Source organism: Petaurus breviceps, unplaced genomic scaffold (assembly GCF_028583685.1).
Source record: "Petaurus breviceps papuanus isolate PSGF00001 unplaced genomic scaffold, PetGlider_PUasm1.0 567, whole genome shotgun sequence".
Classification (NCBI taxonomy): Eukaryota; Metazoa; Chordata; class Mammalia; order Diprotodontia; family Petauridae; genus Petaurus; species Petaurus breviceps.
The window spans coordinates 1241474-1261395 of NW_027186383.1; the positions used below are offsets into that span (position 1 = coordinate 1241474).

Genomic DNA, 19922 nt, shown 5'->3' on the forward strand with positions numbered 1-19922 from the left:
GGATGGAGGGACAGAGGGAGGGAGGCAAAGGGTGAGGGTTGGAGGGAGGGATGGAGAGAGGGCAAGATGGAGGGACAGAAAGAGGGAGGCAAGGGGTGAGGGATGGAGGGAGGGATGGAAGGACCGGGAGGAGTAATGGAGGGAGGGACAGGGGGAGGAGGCATGGGGGCATGCAGGGCTGCCGGTCCGGTGCACGCTGCCTTTTCCGTGTGAGTCAGCGGTTTGTCCTGCTCCCCTCTTCCCGTTGGCTTCTCTCTGCCCCTCCTGAATCACTCCTTCGCCTCCCGATTTGCGTCAGTCAGACCACATGTGAAGGAAGGCCGTGGGCCCCGTGGTTTTGCCCAGAGATGGCCTGGAGCTTCTCTTTGTGTGGTTGGGGCCCCTCCAGCCGCTGAGGTCGGCGTGATGGGGATCGGAGACCCCCTCGCCTTTCTGGTTTCCTGTGTTTGATCTGTGGCACAGCTTGGAGTTGGGGCGCTGGTGGTGTGGGACGGGGAGGACTGTGGCCGCGCCACTTCCCTGCTCAGAAGCATTGTCTCGGTCGGGCTCCCTGGGTAACAAGTTATGCTGGGGAGTTGGGGGGGGGGGGGAGAAAAAACAAAAACTCCCAAAAACTCCGATCTTCCCGTTAGAAAACCTCCAGCGAACTCGGGCTTCCTCCCCACCGTCATCGGAGAAGAGAAGCAGCCCGCCCCAGGGCCAGTCCTCTGGCCCAATGATCAGCTTTGGCCAGCCTGTGTTCCGGGCAGGGACGTTCCAGCTCTTCTTTGCGAACGCTCCTTTGTTCTCTTTTTAGAGAAACCTTTCCACAGCTTTGGGAAGGGAAGTCACACAAAGAGCCAGCGTCTGCTCTCGGAACGAACTTGGGGAGCTGCGCTCAGGCTGAGGAAGGAGCCCGGACCAGGTGTTCCGGGCCATGGCATTTGAAAGGTTATCCTCAAGCCTCAGCCAAGTGTCCACTCAGTCCCAGTAACCCTAAGGACCAGACCGCTGGCCGCTGGCCACCCTTGCAGGACTTGTGCTTTTGAAAGTCGCAGAGTTCAAGATAAGGAGCGATTAGAATGTCGGATGTGGGTCAAATTTGGGGACCCTGGAGTTTCTTCAGTTTAAGCCCTTAGGCACGGAGGATCGGCTTGGGGGTGCGAGTTCTTCATTCATTTCTCCCCTCTTGGGTGGAATGATTCCGCTTCCGCGTCAGTAGCCGCCATAATGAGTAATGGCATAGTAACAACAGCAGCGACATTAATAATTAATTATGAATTAAACTGTTCAGATCCCCTAGGAGGGAGGCGCAGCTTCCCCCCATTTTACAGATGAGGGGACTGCAGCACCATAAGATTGTGACTTGACCAGGTCATATGGCTGACTACTGCCTGAGGCAGGATTCGACTCCAGGACATTCAGATGCCTAGTCCATCCTTGCTGTATCCACTGCATTTCCCGGAGGTGGAGAGTAGGGAGGGGCGAGCCCTGGCCTCGAGCCCTTCCCCGAGAAGTTGGGGGTGGTTTGGGAAGAGGGGAGGGGCGGTCTGTGATGCCTACCGTGTTTCCCCGATAATAAGACACTGTCTTATTAATTTTTTGGACAGAAAAACACCAGAGGGCTTATTTTCAGGGGAGGGCTTATTTTAATGAACATTGACAGCAATTTTAATAAACAGGTAAATGTGAACAAAAAAATGTACCTTTATTCAATAATGAATTCAATAAAGAACAGGATGACGCGCTCACTGCTGCAGCTCTGATTGGATGCAGCTCGGAGCGCAGTGTGCGTTTCACCAGCGTATAGCGCAGGGGATCACCTTCACTACAGTAGCAATCTCAATAGGGCTTATTTTCGGGGGAGGGCTTATTTTAGGGGAATCTTACACAGTAAGGGGAGGGCTTATTTTCGGGATAGGTCTTATTATTGGGGAAACACGGTAGCAGGGCAGTGGCCCTGGGCGCCACCAGAATGAGAGGGAGGCAGGTGGGGCCAGCTTTGGAGTCCTGGGATTTGGGTCCACTGTCTTTGGGAAAGCCCTCAGTTTTCTCCCGTGTAAAACCGGGGCCTTGGGCTCCAGGGGCCTCTCCTGGGGCTGCAGCCAGAACTCCCAGAGGGCTGGGGGGCAGCGACTGCGCCTGGGCTCAGATGCCCAGAGGGAAACGCGCTGAGTGGGGACTGGGGAAGGGAAGGAAGAGGAGCAGGGGCTGCCAGCCGGCCCCAGGAAGAGCCCCCCCCCTTCCCAGCCCTCTCCCGACAGTGTGTGAGTGTATGTGCACGTGTGTGCGCGTGTGAGTGTATGTGTACGTGTGTGTGCGCGTGTGAGTGTATGTGTATGTGTGTGTGCGTGTGTGAGTGTATGTGCACATGTGTGTGCGCGTGTGAGTGTATGTGTCTGTGTGTGCGTGCGTGTGAGTGTATGTGTCTGTGTGTGCGTGCGTGTGAGTGTATGTGTCTGTGTGTGCGTGTGTGAGTGTATGTGTCTGTGTGTGTGCGTGTGTGTGTATGTGTCTGTGTGTGCGTGCGTGTGAGTGTATGTGTCTATGTGTGTGTGCGTGTGAGTGTATGTGCATGTGTGTGCGTGCGTGTGAGTGTATGTGCCTGTGTGTGCGCGTGTGAGTGTATGTGCCTGTGTGCGTGCGTGTGAGTGTATGTGTCTGTGTGTGTGCGTGTGAGTGTATGTGTATGTGTGTGTGTGCGTGTGAGTGTATGTGTCTGTGTGTGTGTGCACACGTGCACATCTCCGCCCCTAATATTCTCTTACTGGGGCAAGAGGGTGTCACTGGGCTCCAAGCCCCCAGGGTAGGTCCCTGTGGAATACAGCGCCCCCCCCACCCATCTTTATTCTAATGAAACCTGGTAGAGAGGGAGGAGGGGCGGCCAAGGTCGGCTTGCCCAGGGGCCAGCAGCCTGCAGTGACCAGGACCCTTGTTAGGGGGAATTTCCAGGCTGGAGACAGGGGGCTCCTCACTGGCCCCCAACGACAGCATTGTATCTTCTTTTCCTAATCATTACTGTGGGAAAAAAACAATCTGTCTTTGTGCAAACAGGATGTTTCTGTGTGACCAGCGCACCGCTTTCCCAGCCGTCTTTGCCCTTTGTGTTTTCTGGTTATGAGTGAACTGTCTTTCGGTGTGAGTCAGTCTCCTCATCTGTAAAATGGGGACAGCACCGCTCCCTTCCCCCTCCGGGCCCCTAGGAGAGGCAGGTAGCTCTTAGAAGCCTGGCACGAAGTCTAGGCTGTCGTCAGGGAGTCAGCCTCGCTCAGGGAACACCCCCCCCCCCCAGGCTGCTGTTCTTAGCTCTCCTGTGGGCTGGGGCAGGTGCCTGCGCTGGGCTGCCTGGCCTGGCCTGGCCAGACTGCCGTACTCTCCCCACCCCTCCCCCCACCTCTTCACACCTTCCCTGCCCACCTCCTCTTCCCTAGTGGGGGGGAGCAAGGCCCTACCTCATCCACCTGGTCAGCAGGTAGAGAGAAGAGACCCTCCCACCTTCCTGAGAGGCACCTTGTGCCATTGCTTTTCACAGGTGGCAACTGAGCAGTGCTGGGAGCTGAGTTCATGGTCTATCTCGGCCCCTTGTTACCTGGGGCACCTCAGGTGTGTCACTTCATCTGTGGGAGCTTAGCTTTCCTATTCTGTGAAATGGAGTGCTCGGATGGGGAGGGGGCGGGGGGCCTGGCTCTCAGCAGCTTTCCTCGTCTGTGAAACAGATGGGAGAGACATGGCTTCTAAGGCTGCCTCTAGCTCTGTGATCCAAAGAGCTTTTGAGATGTCTCAGTTCATTTGTGATTCCCTCCCTCCCTTCCTTCCTTCCTTCCTTCCTTCCTCCCTCCCTCCCTCCCTCCCTCCCTTCCTTCCTCCCTCCTTCCCTCCCTCCCTTCCTCCCTTTCTTCCTTCCTCCTTCCCTCCCTTCCTTCCTACACTTTGGCCCTTCTGCTGTTCCTACCATTTCCACACTTGGGTTCGAGCTCTTCTGTGGTTGTTTTGATGACAAGTGTCCATGGGGAAGTCGCCAGGTCCAGTGCATATTTCAGAGGAGAATCAGTGCCCCCCCCCAGCTCTGTGTTGTTTCATTGCCCTCCGTTCTTCCTTTGTCCAGTGTGTCAGCTTGGCCTCATTTCCAGCCTCTCCAGAAGCCTGGTGCTCACCTTCCCTGCCTTCTTCACTTCAGCGTGAGAGGTCTGAGGTCAGGAGAGTCTGAGCTGCTTGGTCCCTGCTTTGAGAGTTTCAGATGGTGGTGGGCCTTTTGTGCAAGAAGAAAATCTGAACTGAGGACAAATAAAATGGGGGTCCCAGGGAGCGCATTCAGGGAGGAATGAAGTCTAAAACCAAGCTTTCTGTACCCTCCTCTCTCCCCTTGCCATTGTTGCAATGGAAGTAAGTCTCTCCTGATTCTTCCATGACTGTGCAGAGTTCTGTGAGCTGGGGCTCCCAGTCTTTGGGGCTGGAACACACTCCAACCTCCATTAAAAAAAAAAAAAGGAAAGGAGTAAGATTTTTATAGAAGCAACATAGGCAATATTGATAAACCAGTAAGGATTTGGGGCTTAGGAGCAAAGAGAATTGACTTATTTGGACTTCTGATGTTGCAAAGAAAAGCCAGGATTCTTGGGCAGAACCAAGAGTTTTGATGGGGGCAGAGGAGAAGAGAGAGCGCATACCCAGAGATCAGTCAGTTGAGGCAATCACTGCCTAGAGGCTTCTGGTCATGGTGCCATCAGGAAAGGCCCTTGTGGGGAAGGTGATCTGAGCCCAGAAAGGGCCACAGGGAAAGAGGAGAACCTCTCAAGGCAGGAGGGAGAGCCTTGACAAAGGCCTGGAGGTGAGACATGCCATGCCACGAGTGGGACACAGCTAGAGTGAGTGTGTGAGGAAGGACAGGTTTGTGTGTCTGGAAAGGCTGCTCAGAGTGAGGTGGTGAGAGGCCACAGGGCCAGAGGCATCTCTGTTTTATCCTGGGGGTAATGGTTCACCAGAGGTCTTCCTGGCAGAGGGTGTTGCTCTGTGGTCCCCGGCATGGGGCCAGGCACAGAGGGGGCATTCGCTCCCTCCTTGGAGAAACCCAGTCGTCTTCCCTGTTGTGGCCTTGGCTTCTGATTGGCGAGGTCGAGGCTTGGCCCAGGCGGGTGGGTGCATCCTTCTGGAGGTCTGGACTGTTCTGAGATGCTGTGGGCATCTGGAGACCCACACGTGAAAGGAAACGTCATTCCTTTGAGATACGGCTGGGGGTCTCCATCATACTATCTTTGGAGTGGCCTGGATGGCCAGGAGTTAGAACACAGGAGACCCACTCAGAAGATTGCCAGCCGGTCAGGAGAAAGCAAAGCCCAGACCGCTTCGTTTTCCTGGCAGTGATGCCTGGTGGGGCTCCTCTTGAGTCGCAGATGAGGTTCACACGGGAAGGAAGGCGGGTAGCCTGTGCCGAGGATGGCATATCCTTTGCCCCGATGTTTGGGGGGCTGCTGGTTGGCCTGACCACAGCTGCCTTGCCTCCCAGAGGCGGTTTGATGTAGCTGTCTGGGGCCTGTCACCGAGCCATCTGTCACCACTGCCCTGTTCCAGCACTGCCAGATTATTCCCATGAAGCCGCTGGGAAATGGGCACAGCATCTCTTATGGGAGAAGGGATCTCTGCATCCACCAGCAGCAGTCAGGAGCTTGTCTGCGTCAGTGAAGTTGTAACCCAGAGTGTGCCCAGTGGTGTACAGTGATTGAACCTGGGACCTCCTGCAGGCATCTGGGCCTTGCCCTGGAGGTCCTTCTCCCAGCCCATCTGAGGGAGCGCTGGTGGAGGAGACTCAAGGAAAGCGGAATCTGGGGCCTTGGGCTTCATGGCCCACCCCTCCTCCTCCTGGGCCTCCAGTTCTCTTCCATAAAATGGGAGGGCTTGGGCTCCAGCACTAAGCCTGTGCTCCTTCATCCCTGCTTTGCAGCGCTGGGCCTGGGATGGGCATCCCTCCAGCCCTGCCTGCTGTGGTCCTTGGCTTTATTGGCATGCGCAGGGCAGGCAGAGTGCCTGGCACCTGGAGCCCCTCCATAACAGGGCAGGTCTGTCCAGGCTCCAGATGCTTTCCAGGAGGTCAGTAAGGATTGCCCATTCGTGGACTGACTTTTCCTGACAAGCTGGCGGCTGTCTAGAGGGGCACAGCTGGTACAGGGAAGAGCCTGGAGCTGGTGCCTGGTGAGGAGACCCAGGGGCTGATGAGGGGTGTCAGCTGCACGCAGGGTTGGCCCAAATCAGACGAAATGTCATTGACAGGTATTTAGAAAAATCAAGAAAAATAGCCCAGAGCACAGAGGATGTTCAGAGCAGCCAGCATGCAGCCAGCGGGGCTCCTTTAGGGCTCCCCTGTGGATTTAACAAGGTAGAAGTGCTCAGCACCCTACTGTCCTCAGAATGCAGGGGGAGCGGGGACCCTGACCCGTTGAGACCAGTCCCCTGGAGCCTCTAGGGGAAGCTGGCAAGCTTTGGCCAGACCCATTCTGGCTTCAGCTTCTTTGCCAGCTGATGCCACATCATTCTGGCCTCGGCCCTTCCCTCTGTTCACACTGACTGCCCATCAAGTTGTTCCTTGTATCTAGCCTCCAATCTCTGCTGCAGGCCTTTCATCTGGACTTCTTGGAGGCCCAGGCTGGTGAGGTCATGGCCCAGGCCCCCATCCCTCCCCTTTCCCCAAACCAAACCCTTTAAATTTGAAAGACTTAGGGCCCTTAGAAGCATTAATAGCTTAACCCCCATTCAGCTTGTTGGGTTGGCTAAGTGGAAACTCTTGTGGGCAGGGCTCTCTCTTTGTTTTCCTGGTTTTCTCAGTACTTGGCCCACAGTAGGCACTTAAGACAGCAGCAAAAATTCTCCTTCTAGCCCCCTTTGCCTTCCCTGCGAGTCCCTTCCCCAGTCAGAGGACAGCTTACTCCAGGGAGGGCCGGCGAGGCCTGTGTAGGGAGGCAGCAAGTGTGGGGCGGGTAGTCAGCACTGGAGAGCACCCTGCCTGGCCACTCAGCAGAACAGCCTTCTGCTGGCACTTGGTCCAGGGCCCTTGAGGAGGGAATTGTAGTACATCCTTAGGAAACAGAAGTAAGGATTGTAAGGCAGTCCAGCGATTAGATTGGACAAGGAGACGGTGCCTGCACAGCGGGAGGGCTGGGAGTCAGCCCGAGAGTTGGAGCTTTATGGGGGGCTGATAGGTAGAGATGGGGAGTGGGACAGAGCACTCCAGGCGTGAGGACAAGCATGGGCAAAAGCATGGAGGTGGGAAAGGAGGAACAGGGCTCATTCGAGGAGCACTGACTGAGTCATTGGGACAGATGCGGGAGGCAAGGGAGTTGTTCACCTGTAAGACAGCATTATTTGGCTTCAGTGACCTTTGGGTAACCAGTCTTGGGACCTGTAGGCCCAGTCCAGGCTGGGTAACACCCTGGGGAGACCTGATGGGGCACAGGGTATGATTGCTCAGTGTTCTGGGCCGGCCCTTGGCCGAGGTCGGCCTTGTTGAGATGATGGTGTGGTGTCCATCTGGGCTGGACCAGCGGCATAGGAGCCCTGGGGAAAGGTCCATCCCCCCACACTCCCCATGCGGAGCCCACTGATTTTCAGACCCTTTGGGAAAACAGACCTCTTCCACCTCCCCTTCCCTCCCACCAAATTGCCCCTGGTTTCTCTGCTGCCTTCTGGTATTAAGCCAAAATTGTTTGTGGTCCATGTTTAGGGCTCCCCCTGCAACACCCCAGCATGGAGCAATGTCTGTTTAAACATGGGAGGGGCTGTCTGTGTCTGGGACGACTGTGGTGTGTGCATGCGTGCATGTATGTGCATGTGTGCGTGTATGTGCGTGTGTGTGCGTATGTGCGTGCGTGCATGTGTGTGTGTGTGTGTGTGTGTGGCCAGCCAGCCAGCAGACTGTACTCATGTTCTGCCTTGGAGGGAACCCGGAGACAGCCAGGGTTCTGTGGCCTGGGCCACGGGGTTGAACTCTCTTCTCTAGGCCTTCATCTGTGTGGCTGGGCTATGGGGGGGTGACAACTGGGGGCCAATGTGGCTGTGATCTGGCCCCTGGGCGTGGCCTTCAGGTAAGAGCTGGGAGCCTCTTTCATCATGCAGTCTCATGATGTGGGAAAGGTGTGCACAAACAGAAGTCCTTATGGACCGTGCCCTGCACTGGCAGTGACGGGTGCCCCTGGAGAGCTGGCTTTGGCAATGACGGCTCAGTCTCCTGGGGTGTGTGTGTGTGTGTGTGTGTGTGCGTATGTGTACGTGTATAAGCATGTAGGGTATGTGCACAGCACCCTTATATGTATGAGCACATGGGATACGTGCATGGCACAGGTATGTGTGTGCATGTTGAGGGGGGGCTTCACTTCTCTCCAGCTCCAGGCGGAGGGAGGGACGAGGCCCAGGGCAGTGGCGCTGCCCACGGTCACTGTGATGTCAGCAGGACGCCTGCTGAGGGCTGAATTTTTTCTCCACTCCTTGGGGCTGCAGACTGTGGGGTGGAGGCCCCAAGCTTCCTAGAAATTCGGCTCTGGGGTCCCGCTGCCACCTACTCTCCCAAGGGCAGGTTTTACAGTGGGACATCAGCTACCTTCATTGCCACCTTCCTCCTCCTCACCTCTGATGTCTTCCATGTTCCTGGAGGGCTCTGGGGTTGGCAGACTGCTTCGTAAACACTGTCCTTGTGAGGGAGACTCTGTTGTCATCACTTTGGTCTTACAGATGAGGTCGTTGAGACTCACTGAAGCCCCTAACCCCTGAGCAAGGCTGCGGGATTTCCTGGGTGCTAGGGATGGTGAGTGCCGGCAACTCCCTCCCCCTTCACAGAGAGAACCCCCTGGAGAGCCCTCAGAAGGCTTGGGGGGGGATGCCCAGTGTAGCTCCAGATGGGGTGACAAGATCGCTTTCTGCTGGAGGGTGGCCCATACCAGGAGGTGGCCTCTGATGTCCCCACTGGCTCTGGGGCTAGGGATCTGAGGTCACTGCCTCTCTGGGGCTCAGTTTCCCCAGTCAAGTGAGGGGGTTAGGCAGGAACACCAGCTCCTCTCCCTCCTGATTCTGGGAGAACAGGATCTTGCAGGGGGGGTCTTTTGGGGAGGGGACTTGATGGCTGTGAGCCATAACACCCCCCCCCACCCCTGTCCATTGCCTCAGGCCCAGTCTTGCAGAGGAAGGGCTTCCTGCTACTCCAGACCCTCCTGAGCCCGGGGCTGAGGGGGCAGGGAGCAAAGGGGGGCTCCCCCTGCTCCCACAGGCACCCAGGGAGGGGAGCCAGCGCTGTCAGTAGGATCCCCCCTCCTATCATTGTCTTCTTTGGGGGGGCGATGGGGAGACTGTAGGTGCCGTCTAGACCAGCCTGCCCTTTCTAGACGAGATTGACCCTGTCCCAGGTGCTGACAGAGCTTTTTGTGTGCTGGGCACCTGAAGGCCCACCCTGAGGAGGCTGAAGGGGCAGCAGAGGCAGCTCTAAAGTCCTGAGTTCGAGTGCTGGGTACCTGGTATGATCAGGGCTGCCTCCAGTCACAGGCTCACAGACAGGGACGTTCCACACCGGAAGGCCTTGCTGCCACTGTTCTGAGCTCTTTCCCCCTCCCCTCCACTATTTCCAGGGGCTGGTGTGCCTTAGCTATGCTAGCCTGTGCCCAGAGCTCTGGACTTTGGCCTTTCTAGGTTTGGGGGAGGGGGATGGGAGAGCCCCAGGAGGAGGTCATGTCTGCTGAGTCAAAGCTCTCTGGGGACATGCAGGGGCAAGGGCAGAGGGACCAGCACCCTCCCTGGGTGGGAGATTAAAGCAGCCACTGCTCTGCTAACTCACGCTGACCTCTTCTGCCCTCCAGGACAGTCCTGAGGACTGACAGCCCCCGGCTCACCCACGGCCTGCCTGTGCTTGGCCAGGACAGAAGTTGGTTCCACTTGCTGGGGGCTGCACTCACCATTCATCCCCCCACCTCCCAAGGAAAATATGTGAACACATTCCACCTTTCAGGAAAGTGGCAATCTTTTTGTTTCCTAACAGACTCTCAGGGACCCAGCTTGTACTTTCCTTTTGTTATGGTTGTGAATAGACTCTCTGAATGGTGGATTGTTAGAGCTGGAAAGCAGCTGAAGGGTCCTGGACTCTAACCTCATCATTTTACAGATGAGGAAACTGAGGCCCAAAAGGGTCGATCTGGAGTGGGAGTCGATTCCGTCCTGCCCAGCTCTGTGGCCCCACGGGGGCTTTCTGGGTAGAGACACTGGAACATTTGCCATTTCCTTCTCCAGCCCATTTGACAGATGAGGAAACTGAGGCCAACAGGGTTAGTGACTTGCCCAGGGTCACACAGCTGGGAGTGTCTGAGGCTGACTTTGGACTCGGGTCGCCTGACTCTAGGCCTGGCACTCTTTGCACTGTGCTACCAAGGAGGAAACTGAGGGACGTCTAAGAGAGGGGATGTGGCTTGGTCACACTAAAAATAAGTCATAGGACTGAGATTTGAACCCCAGTTCTCCAGCTCCCAAAGGAAGCCCTCGGCCACTGTGTACCCATGGTGGCCTCCAGACTGGCAGGTTCTAGAACTTCTCCTTAGGCTTGCCAGAGCAAGCGGCAGGGCTGTTTGGGCATGGGACTGGGCCTGGCCCCGGGGGGCGGAGGAGGGCTGTGGCTAGACTTGGAACAGTGGATGGGCCCCCATTCTTCTTCTCTGGACCAGGCCTCAGGCTGTCCGTGGTGCTACAGAGTGCAGCCTCCTCTGAGGAAGTGCAGGCTGAGGTCCCTGAGCAAGGATGAAGTCCCAGGGGAGGGCCCTGGGGCCCAGGCCAGCCAGCCAGTCTAGTGGACACAGGGCCAGGCCCCGAACGCAAATCTGGCCTCCCACGCTCTTCAGCTACGTGACCTTGGGCAAGTCACTTAACTTTTGCCTGCCTCTGTTTCCTCGACTATCATGGGAGGATAGATGGCTGTCCCCTCCTCCCAGGGTTGTTGTGAGCATCCCTGTGATCCTGTTTGTCACAAGTGCTTAGCTCTGTGCCAGCACACAGTAGGCCCTCTGTAAGTGTTGATTCCTCCATCTCTTTCCCTTCTCTGCCCAAGCAGGCCACCCCAGCTGCTGCCCTGCCCAGAGATGTCGTAGGTGTGGCCGGGCACCCTCCCTCCGCCAGCCAGGAAGATACTCTCCATAATTTCATCCAGGCCATCCCAGGAGGAACAAAGACAGATGGAGGCAGGGTGCCACCCCGGGGGTATTGGGGTGCTTCTCCCCCCACCGCGGAGAGTTGGTGGGATGGGGGGGGCTTCAGCTGGTTTATGAGTGTTTGGGGAGAATAGAATAGGAGAGCCCTGGCCAGAGTTGGGTGTGGCCCTGCCTGAGCAGGCCCTTGGATGGCCTGGGACCTTTGGACCCAGGGTCCATCCTTCTTCTCATCAGACTCAGTTAAGCAGCACTTTTTGAGTTTGAGCTGTGGGCCAGCTCCTGTGCTGGGGATGCTGCAGAAAGCCAAGGGAACCCCAGACACTGTAGACCGGACAGTCAACTGGTGCTTATTAAGCTCCTGCTGTGTGCCAGCCCCAGACAGGGCCGTGGTAGGGGCACCAGAAGCTTCTGTTCCATCAGGGAGATGCCCAGGGCATCCAGTCATATGCAGGGCAGTAGGTGGGGGCAGCAGGAGCGGGGGAGGGTGTCCTAGCATGGGAGCAGCCAGTCTGAAGGCCCAGATGCGGGAAAGGGCTTCATCTGGGCAGAGGAGGAAGGAGATAGTCCCGTCTGGCCCTGGGAGGAGCCCAGGTGTGAGCCCAGGTGCCAGCGCAGGGAGGCTCGTCCAGAGAAGAGACTGCGGCTGCCACGGGTACAAGGTCTATGCCTGTTACACTGTGCCTGAGAGGCCTCCAAGCAGGCTGATTCTGCCCGGGTTCAAAGGGTGCGGGGTTAGGTTAGCATTTATCACGGACCCGAGCTGGATTCCAGTGAGCATTTTACATGCAATTTTAATTAGGTTATTTTGGCCTTTTTTGTTCTTCCTTGCACAAACCAGCTAATTCATGGTGGCTGAATGTCGGCTCTGTCCATGGTACAGAACAGCGGCTGCAGCTCCGGACTCCCGCTCCCGCGTGTATGCCAAGGGCCCCTGCAAATGTCAAAAGCAGTGACTGGAATGTCCCCCAGCAGGGCGAGGTCAGAGCTGCCGTCGCCGGGCCGGCCAGTGACGGGCGCTAGGCCTTTGGCCAGCTGGGCTGGACGCTGCCGGCCCTCTCCAGAAGGCAGTTGGGCAGTGAGGCTGCTGACAGAAGGGCCGCCAGCCTGGGGCGGGGAGGTGGTGAGAACCGGGGAGGGAGAGCGGATCCAGGAAGAGTGACCGCCAGGGTCCAAGCTTCAGACTGTGTTTAGCTGGCATCTTCATTCACAGCCAAGGTACAGAATAATTGTTTTGTTTTAAAACGGCTTAATGAAAAGAAAAAGAGAGTGTTTGATGCGGAAGAAGCTGGAGTATGTTAAGGGGGTGCCTAAGCGCATCTTGATAACCCTTGGGAGCCGCCAGAGCTCAGCTCACTGAGGAAGCTTGTGCTGGGTGGGGCCCCCGGAGCGGCCATTGGCTGGCTCTGAAGCTGGATGGGCCTGGGGGCCTGGGGGCCTGGGGAGCCTGGGGGGGCCTGAGCGGGGAGGCTTTGACCAGTCCACACCTGCCCGGGGCCTGCCACTCAGCCTTTCAGTTTCTCTGTGTGGCTTTGCTTTGGGAGATGTTTGCAGAGCTGACTTAGATTTCTAGAAGCCACTTCCTGGTGTGTTACTGAGGTCAAGTAGATGTTTTACTCTTCCTGCTACTGTATGGCATTCATAGACCCAAAAGAGACTGGTAGGAGCCATGGAGATCCTGGGTTCAGATCCTGCCTCAGCTTCCTTGTCTGTCAGATGGCGGAAGGGTGTCCCTGAAGCCCCCGAGTCTTTTCCAGCTGTGAAGCCGGGACCGTGTCATTGTTGTGGACCATCCAGTTCATTCAGGCCCCCCTGGGATAAAAGCCAGGCCTCCAGGTGGGGGCCAGCAGGCTCTGTACCGCCCTTGCCCCATTGGGATGGAAGAAGAGAGTGAGCCCCAGGGAAGGCCTCCAGGCCTTGAGTAGAGATGAGCTGCAGCCTGGGTACAGTCTCTGTCCAGGACTTGGAAAATGTTCCGGGGGGCCCTCCCCCCCCCCCAGCAGGTGGCCTCTGGGCAGCTCACCCCAGGACAGCTGGAGCTCGCTGGGACACAACTGCAGCTAGGGAGGAGCCTGGGGCCGCCTCAGAGCCTGCCGCTCTGCCGTCTTAGCTGGGGTTAATGGTTAGAGCAAGAAAGACAGAAAATGGTTTGCTGGGATGTCAGAAGGCATCCTAGGTCCCACCTCTGTCTGCTTCAGTAGCTTCCCCCAGATGCTTTTTGTTTTCCTTTTTGGAGGGGGGGAGATAGGGCATTTGTGGTTAAGTGACTTGCACAAGGTCATATGGCTAGTAAGTGTTAAGTGTCTGAGGCCAGATTTGAACTCAGGTCCTCCTGACTCCAGGGCCAGTGCTCTATTCACTGTACCACCTAGCCACCTTCCTCATGGATTCTTAGAGCTGGGAGAGGCCTTGGGTTATCCAGGACCCCCAGCCAGCATTCAGCCAGCCTCTGCCTGAAGACTCTGTGGGGGGAAGTGTCTGAAGGAAGGGGGGGCCTTCGAATGCCAGACTAAGGAAGGGGGGGGCTTCCCAAGCGTGTGAGCTGAGTCAGGGCTGGAGGAAAGGCTTGGAGAAAATACAGCCAGCCGGGAAGGCTGACCAATAATGTTGGCTTTGGATGTGAGGACACCGTGGCCATGCTTTGGTTTGTGCCTTTCTAAAAGGGGCCTGTTATGTCTTGTTCCTTAGAGAGGCCTGAATTATTGGAGTCAGAATGTGTATGAGTGTGTGTGAGTGTGAATATGTGTACGTGTGTCTGTGTGACCATGTATGTAAGAGTGTGAATATGTGTGCTTATCTGTGTACATGAGCATGTGTGTATGTGTGTGTACTTGAGCATATCTGTGAATGTGTGTGTGCTGAGTGAGCATGTGTGTATGAGTGAGTGTGTGTGAGTGTGAATGTATTATACATGTGTCTGTGCATGAGTGAGCATGTGTGTGTTTGTGTGTGAGCGTGGGTTTGTGTGTACATGAGTATGTGTGTGCTTGTATGTGTGTGAATATGTGAGCATGTGTGTATGAGTATATGTGAGTGTGAATATGTGTGCATGTCTGTGTGTGAGTGATCATGTATGTATGTGTTTGTATGTGAGTTGTGTGCGTGAGTGAGCATGTGTGTTATGTGTATGTGCTTGTGTGTACACGTGTGTCTCTGTGTGCATAAGTGAGCGTGTGTGTGTGAGTGTGTGCGTGCATGTGGGGGGGCTTCTTTTAAAGAGGTGCTTTTCCCCTGCCACTCTATTAGCAGAGACATGCTGCTGCTGCTTGATCACGGCTCACCCAACCATGGCCCTTCCTCCAAGTGGATCCAGTCCCTTTAGGAGCAGCTTTGCCAGCAGGAGACTGACTGGTGTTTTCATAAGGGGAAAGGGAGGGTCTTTGTTACCTCGGTTGTTTAGAGCCTGAGGCCCCATCCCTACCCATCAAGGTTCTTTCTTATCTAGGGGAGAGATTCTGTTCCCAAAGAGCAGCTGGGAAAATTGGGCGCCCTTGAAATGTCCACAAAGGGTCTGAGCCTCTAATGAATTTTCCAGAATATTCAGATATGTATGGGGAAAACCCTGACTCTCAAAGGCGTGGGATGTTTGGTGCTGTCCAAAAGAGGGAGCCCACTAGCCTGGAACCTGGATCAAGAGGCCAGAGCCGCCTGATCAGGGCCTGCCTCCAAGTTCATCCCAAGAGCTCCGTGGGGCCTCGCTCTCTGCATCGTGAGCCTGTGTCCAAGGCTGCCCAAGTTTGGATTTGAACCCAGGCTCTCTAAAGCCTGTCTTGTCTCCTGCAGACTCCATGGTGCTGCTGGGCATGTTGTCTGGACAAGGGTCATTCCACTTGGCCCAGAGCCCACAACTGAGAGGCCTGGGTGGTCCCTGTAAAGGGGAAAGGGATGGGTGGGTGTCAAGACCTTTGTGCAGATGAGAGCTGCCCAGGGCATCCCAGGTGCTGCTGCATCGGACAAGGGGTCAGTTCCAGGAGGTTGGAACAGCAGCCCAGGTGATGGGAGTGTGCCGGCACTCTCATTTGGGGCAGTATCCTGCATCTCTGTCATCATAACCTCAGCACATGCTGCTGTTTGGCTAGGGCTGACTGTGTGCCAGCACGGGCTGAGAGGGGCTTTGCTGGGATTCTCTCCTTTGATGCTCACTGACCACCTGGGTGGGTGGAGGGGCTGCTGTTCTCCCCATGTTACAGATGAGGGAATTGCCTAGTAGTCACGTGGGCCGAGGTTAGTCCGACAAGGGAAGGCGCTGAGCTTTCCCACAGGGCTGACTTTTCTGAGAACATAGCTGCTCTCTGGCCAGTTTGGGGACCCAGGTTAAATAAAGCTGGGTGGAGCTGTGCATAGAGTGCTGAGCTTGTGCTGGGTGACAGCCTCTGCCTCAGCTGTACAGTGGGGGTGATATTAATAACAGCACCCCCTCCACAGGGGCTGTGTGTGAGGACAAAGTGCCAGCACCTCACCAGCCTTCAAGTGCCTGCTCTCCTGGAAGGGCTCTGGTAGGGCGCTGGGCATGAGCCATTAGCAGCCACAGTGAGTTCAGCCGGTGTCTGCTAAGCTCCTCCTCCAGGGCAGGCCCTAACTATGAGCCTCTTCTGTTCTTGGGGTGCTGCTGTTTTAAAGGACCCAACTGGGCCGGATCACACAAACCAGGGTGGACTGAATTTAGTTCTGAAAGCAGCTTCCCACGTGCCTTGGGAGGCCCCCAAGGCCTTAGGATCCAGGAGGTCTGTTCTCAGCTTGGACACTGGGCCACTTTCCCTCCGAACCCCACCCAGGGGTAGGCTTTCCATCTGATGTCAGGAGGCAGCATGGCTAAGTGGTTTTCCCCAAGGTACTTGCCCAGGGTCCCAACTGGCTGTCAGAAGTGGGCCTCATGCCCACCTGGCACCGGGCTTAATCCATAGGAAGCCCTGTTGTACTCTCACCTTAGCCTTCCTTATTGCAAAGCCAGCTCTCTCTCCCCCAGAGTAACTGCTTCTCACTCCCCTTCCCTTACATGTGGAAGGATTTCTGCAAGGGGTAAAGGACGGGATAACTCCTTCCCATGCTTAAGATTTGGGGGCTAATGATTTCCTAAGCCCTTTGTGTTGTGTGGGTGCCTAAGGCAGGATGGAAAGAGAAGGCTTTGGCCGTGTGGGCTGGGAAGAATGATGTCTTGATGGACAAAAGGTACTCAGCTTGGTCAGTTCAGCTGAACTTGATTTATCAAGGACTTGCTGTGGGCGAGGCCCAAGCTCTGCTCCATTGGGGGTTGTCAGCAAGCAGCTGCCTGCTGGGGACAGTGATCTTGGCTCTTTAGACCTTCCCCTAATTCTAGAAAAGAAAATGATTGTTCTGGTAACAGAGGACAGATTTCCTTTCTGTTTCCAAGAGGGATGGTAGTGTGTGAATGTGTGTGCAGTGGCTGAGATGGCATGTGCCTGGGTTGGGGCAGAGGGAAGGTCTTTCTTTAGAGCATTCCTGGGCATCGGGCATGGGTGGTCTCTGTTCATCTTGATGGTTCACAACAGAGAGCCATCTTTCCTCCCATGCACCAAGAGTACAATCTCTTGAATTGTGCAGGGCCACCCCAGACATGAAAGGCTCCTTTATTCTGTGGACTCTGTGGAGGAATTCTAGGTGTTTAGAAGGTGGTTATTTCCAGTGGAGCTGGGCCAAGGCTCTTACAGAGTTTGCTCTGCTCATTGACTTGTGTTTTGAGTTTCAGTTGTTTTGGTTGGAAATGTCCTCCCAGCACTGGGAGAAGGAAGGATTTGGGCCGTTGGAGGCCTGGCTGGGCCGCCCCTCCTGTGGCCTGAGTGAAAGCAGTTGGTGCTGAAAGATTGATGGAGTGTGTTATTGTCTCCCACACCTGCTTCCTGCTAGCATCATTAGGAACGCATTGGGCTACAAGCTCGGCCAGTGGTGGCTGCTCATGCCCCTTTGGGCACTAAAATGGTGTGGAGTTACATCCACTTCTCAGGGTTCCTGGAACTTAAACGTTCAGCACTGGTTGGATGTCGCCATCAGGATGCTTGCAGTGTTGGGGGGCCAAAGCTGTCTCAAGCCAGCAGCGAGCATTTGTTAAGCAGCGCAGTGTGCCCAATCTGGGGATGCGGAGAAATAGAGGAGAGACAGATGGCCCCTGACCTCCCAGGGCTGGCATTTTAATGGAGGAGGGACAGAGAGATCACACCTTTAATAAATGCTTACCGTATGCCAGGTACTGTCCAACAACTCAGGATCCAGACGCTGGGGCTCAGCGAGAAGGTCGCTCCTCTCCAGGGGCTAACCCTCCTCCCAGTGGTCGTGAGCCGGACAAGGAGAGAATTGAGGATGGCTGGGGAGAGACAAGTCCGTGCAGCATGCAGGAGTTGGTCCAGCCCACACTTGGACAAGGGCATCTCTGGCACTTTCTGGGACCACAGGGATCGGGAGTCCCCTGCACTTTTGCATCGCTCTTGTTGTTAGGCAGGGATTTTTCCTGACCTCAGACCTCTCTATAACACACTCCCTGCTCCTGGTCTCTCTTCCAGGCAGAGCAACGTAGATCAAGACTCCCCTCACAGCCTGCCCACCGTGTCACACTGTTGACAAAGGTCACTGTGCTGTCCCATGTGGTGGCCCTTGTTGTTTGCCAAGCTGGGTTAGCTGAACTGGAGTCTATTGACCAAATAGATTTTGTTATCAATTCCCATATTATTAGCTGTGGCCTCCTCTTCGTTCCTGAACAGGACTTGGCAGAGTTGATGGTTTTCAGCTGAGCCTTCCAGTCCTGAGCTAGGCTCCCATAAAGCTCGGAATGGGCCTCCTGCAGCCCCTGCAAGAGAACAAACGCATCATTGGTGTTCCTGGATCCGGGACTCGTAAATCCCATCATGGAGATCCAGCGAAGGATGCTGTCGTCTTTGTCGGCTTCTTCACTTTGGGATGTGGGCTCATCTCCCAGCTCCCCGGGCTAATTAAAATGCCATTACAGTACATGGGATGCTACTGTACAGTCCGGGGAGACTTCCAAAAATAGCTCTTTGAGTGCAGACGAATTAGAGAGGAAGCATGCATGGAGTGTGTTTGTCATAGGTTCGAGGGAAATTCTGCATCGGTGCCCTTCATAATTGCTTTCTCCCTCGTAAATGTTTTCGACCTCTCCCACCCTCTGTACCCCTGATCTTGTAAACTTCCAGCAAGGAGGCAGATAAATAATACATTTATGGTAATTACCCTTCTCGTTAGTAATTTCATTTTAACTCACTCTGGTGTAAAGTGTCTGAGGAATAGAACAGGAAATATGGCTCAAAAAATGTTTGTGGCCCTGCCTGTCGACAGGTGTTAATGCTGAGTGTCACAGATGGTGCATGTTCCCTGTTTTATCCTTTCACCCAGCCCTTTCCAGTCCCATGGGCCATGGCTCCATCTTGGGACAAGAGGGCCCAGGTGTCCAGACTGCCGTGACCAGAAACTCTTGTCCAAATTTCCAGTCTTGGGAGTTGAAAGGATCCTCAGAGGGACATCAGTGCCCCTGGGCCCAAGCAGCAGTCAAGGGGTCGTTGCCAGCCTGGGCCATCCATTCTACGTATAAATGACCCTCATTGTGCTGCCTTTTGGGACCAGACAGAACCAGTGTGATCTTGCATAACTGAGCCCTTTCAAGGCTCACCACCTGCCTCTGTGATGTGGAGATGGAGGGGGAGTGTGGCCTGCATAGGAGTCCAGCCTGTGCAGAAGCAAGTGAGGAGAGCACTATTGGCTAGAACTCAGAGCTCATGAAGGAGGGGGAGTCAGACCCTGAAGGCTCTACATGCCATACGGTGAATTTGTATTTTATCTGAGGAGCAATGGGACCCTTGAGGATTCTCCAGCAGGGGAGTGCTGGGTTAAGACGTGTGCTTTTGGAACTTTGATTGGAGAGGGGAAGGACATCCTGGGATGGCTCAGGCAGGAGGGTCTCCTCCAGACCGTTGGGAAGAGGAAGCAGGTGTGAGGGATCTTGAAGAGGCAGCCAGGGAGACCCGACAGCTGCTTGGACTGGAGATGGAAGGCTGAGGCAAGGCTTCAGGGTGACTCCACTCCGAGGTTGCAAATCCACGTGACTTGGAAGGATGTTGGCACCTTGAACAGGTGGATGGGCAAGATTGGGGGGAGCTGTGGTGAACTCCACAGTGTACAGAGAGAGCTTGAGCTGTTAACAGCCTGCCTCCAGCCGGCAGGCAGAAGGGGACGTGGCACTGGAGGTCTGTGGAGATCTGGGAGGGAACCCTCCTGACAGTGCTTTCGAGAGGCCCTGCAGCATAGACGATCTTGGAAGGAGTACTTGTTTTGGAGGAGTGGTGAACTGGGCACCAAGTGAGGGCTCTGCTAAACTCAGGGCTTGATTCGTTACTGCTTTTGATGGGCCAGGTTTAATGAAGAAAACCTCACAACTGTACCCTGCATCCATGTCCCCCACACCACTGACCAGTGCCTTGGGGCCCTTTGGAATCCAGGGTGCTCTCCTTGCCAAAGGACAAACCAAACCAACAAAAGAAAAGGAATTCTCAAAACCCTTTTTTCATCTTCTTTTGTTGCTTCATCCCAGTGACATTTTTAGCATCTTTTCTGTTGGTGCAATGCCTTCACTGACGTGCTAACACAGATGGCTGCAGAGAATTACCTGGGGCACACAGGCTAAGTGACTCACCCAGGGGTACGTTACCGGGATGAGGTACAGAGGGACTTGAGACCTGTTTTCCTGACTTCGGGGGGTCAGGGGAGTTGGGGCTACTCTCATTCCACCAATCAGCACCTACTGTGTGTTGGATACCA

The 19922-nt window shown here is 55.4% G+C and overlaps 1 protein-coding gene across 6 annotated transcripts in view; it reads left to right on the top strand.

Annotated features, from left to right (window-relative positions):
• HDAC4 (histone deacetylase 4) overlaps positions 1-19922 on the top strand; it is a 238635-nt gene that overhangs the window by 100464 nt on the left and 118249 nt on the right. Inside the window, exon 1 of one of the 6 annotated variants that reach the window (XM_069103108.1) lies at positions 12228-12359. The exons of the other annotated variants lie outside the window; for them this stretch is intronic. The gene's annotated coding sequence lies outside the window, so the exon portion shown is untranslated. Of the gene's footprint in view, positions 1-12227; positions 12360-19922 lie in introns of those variants that run through there. 6 annotated transcript variants of the gene reach the window in all.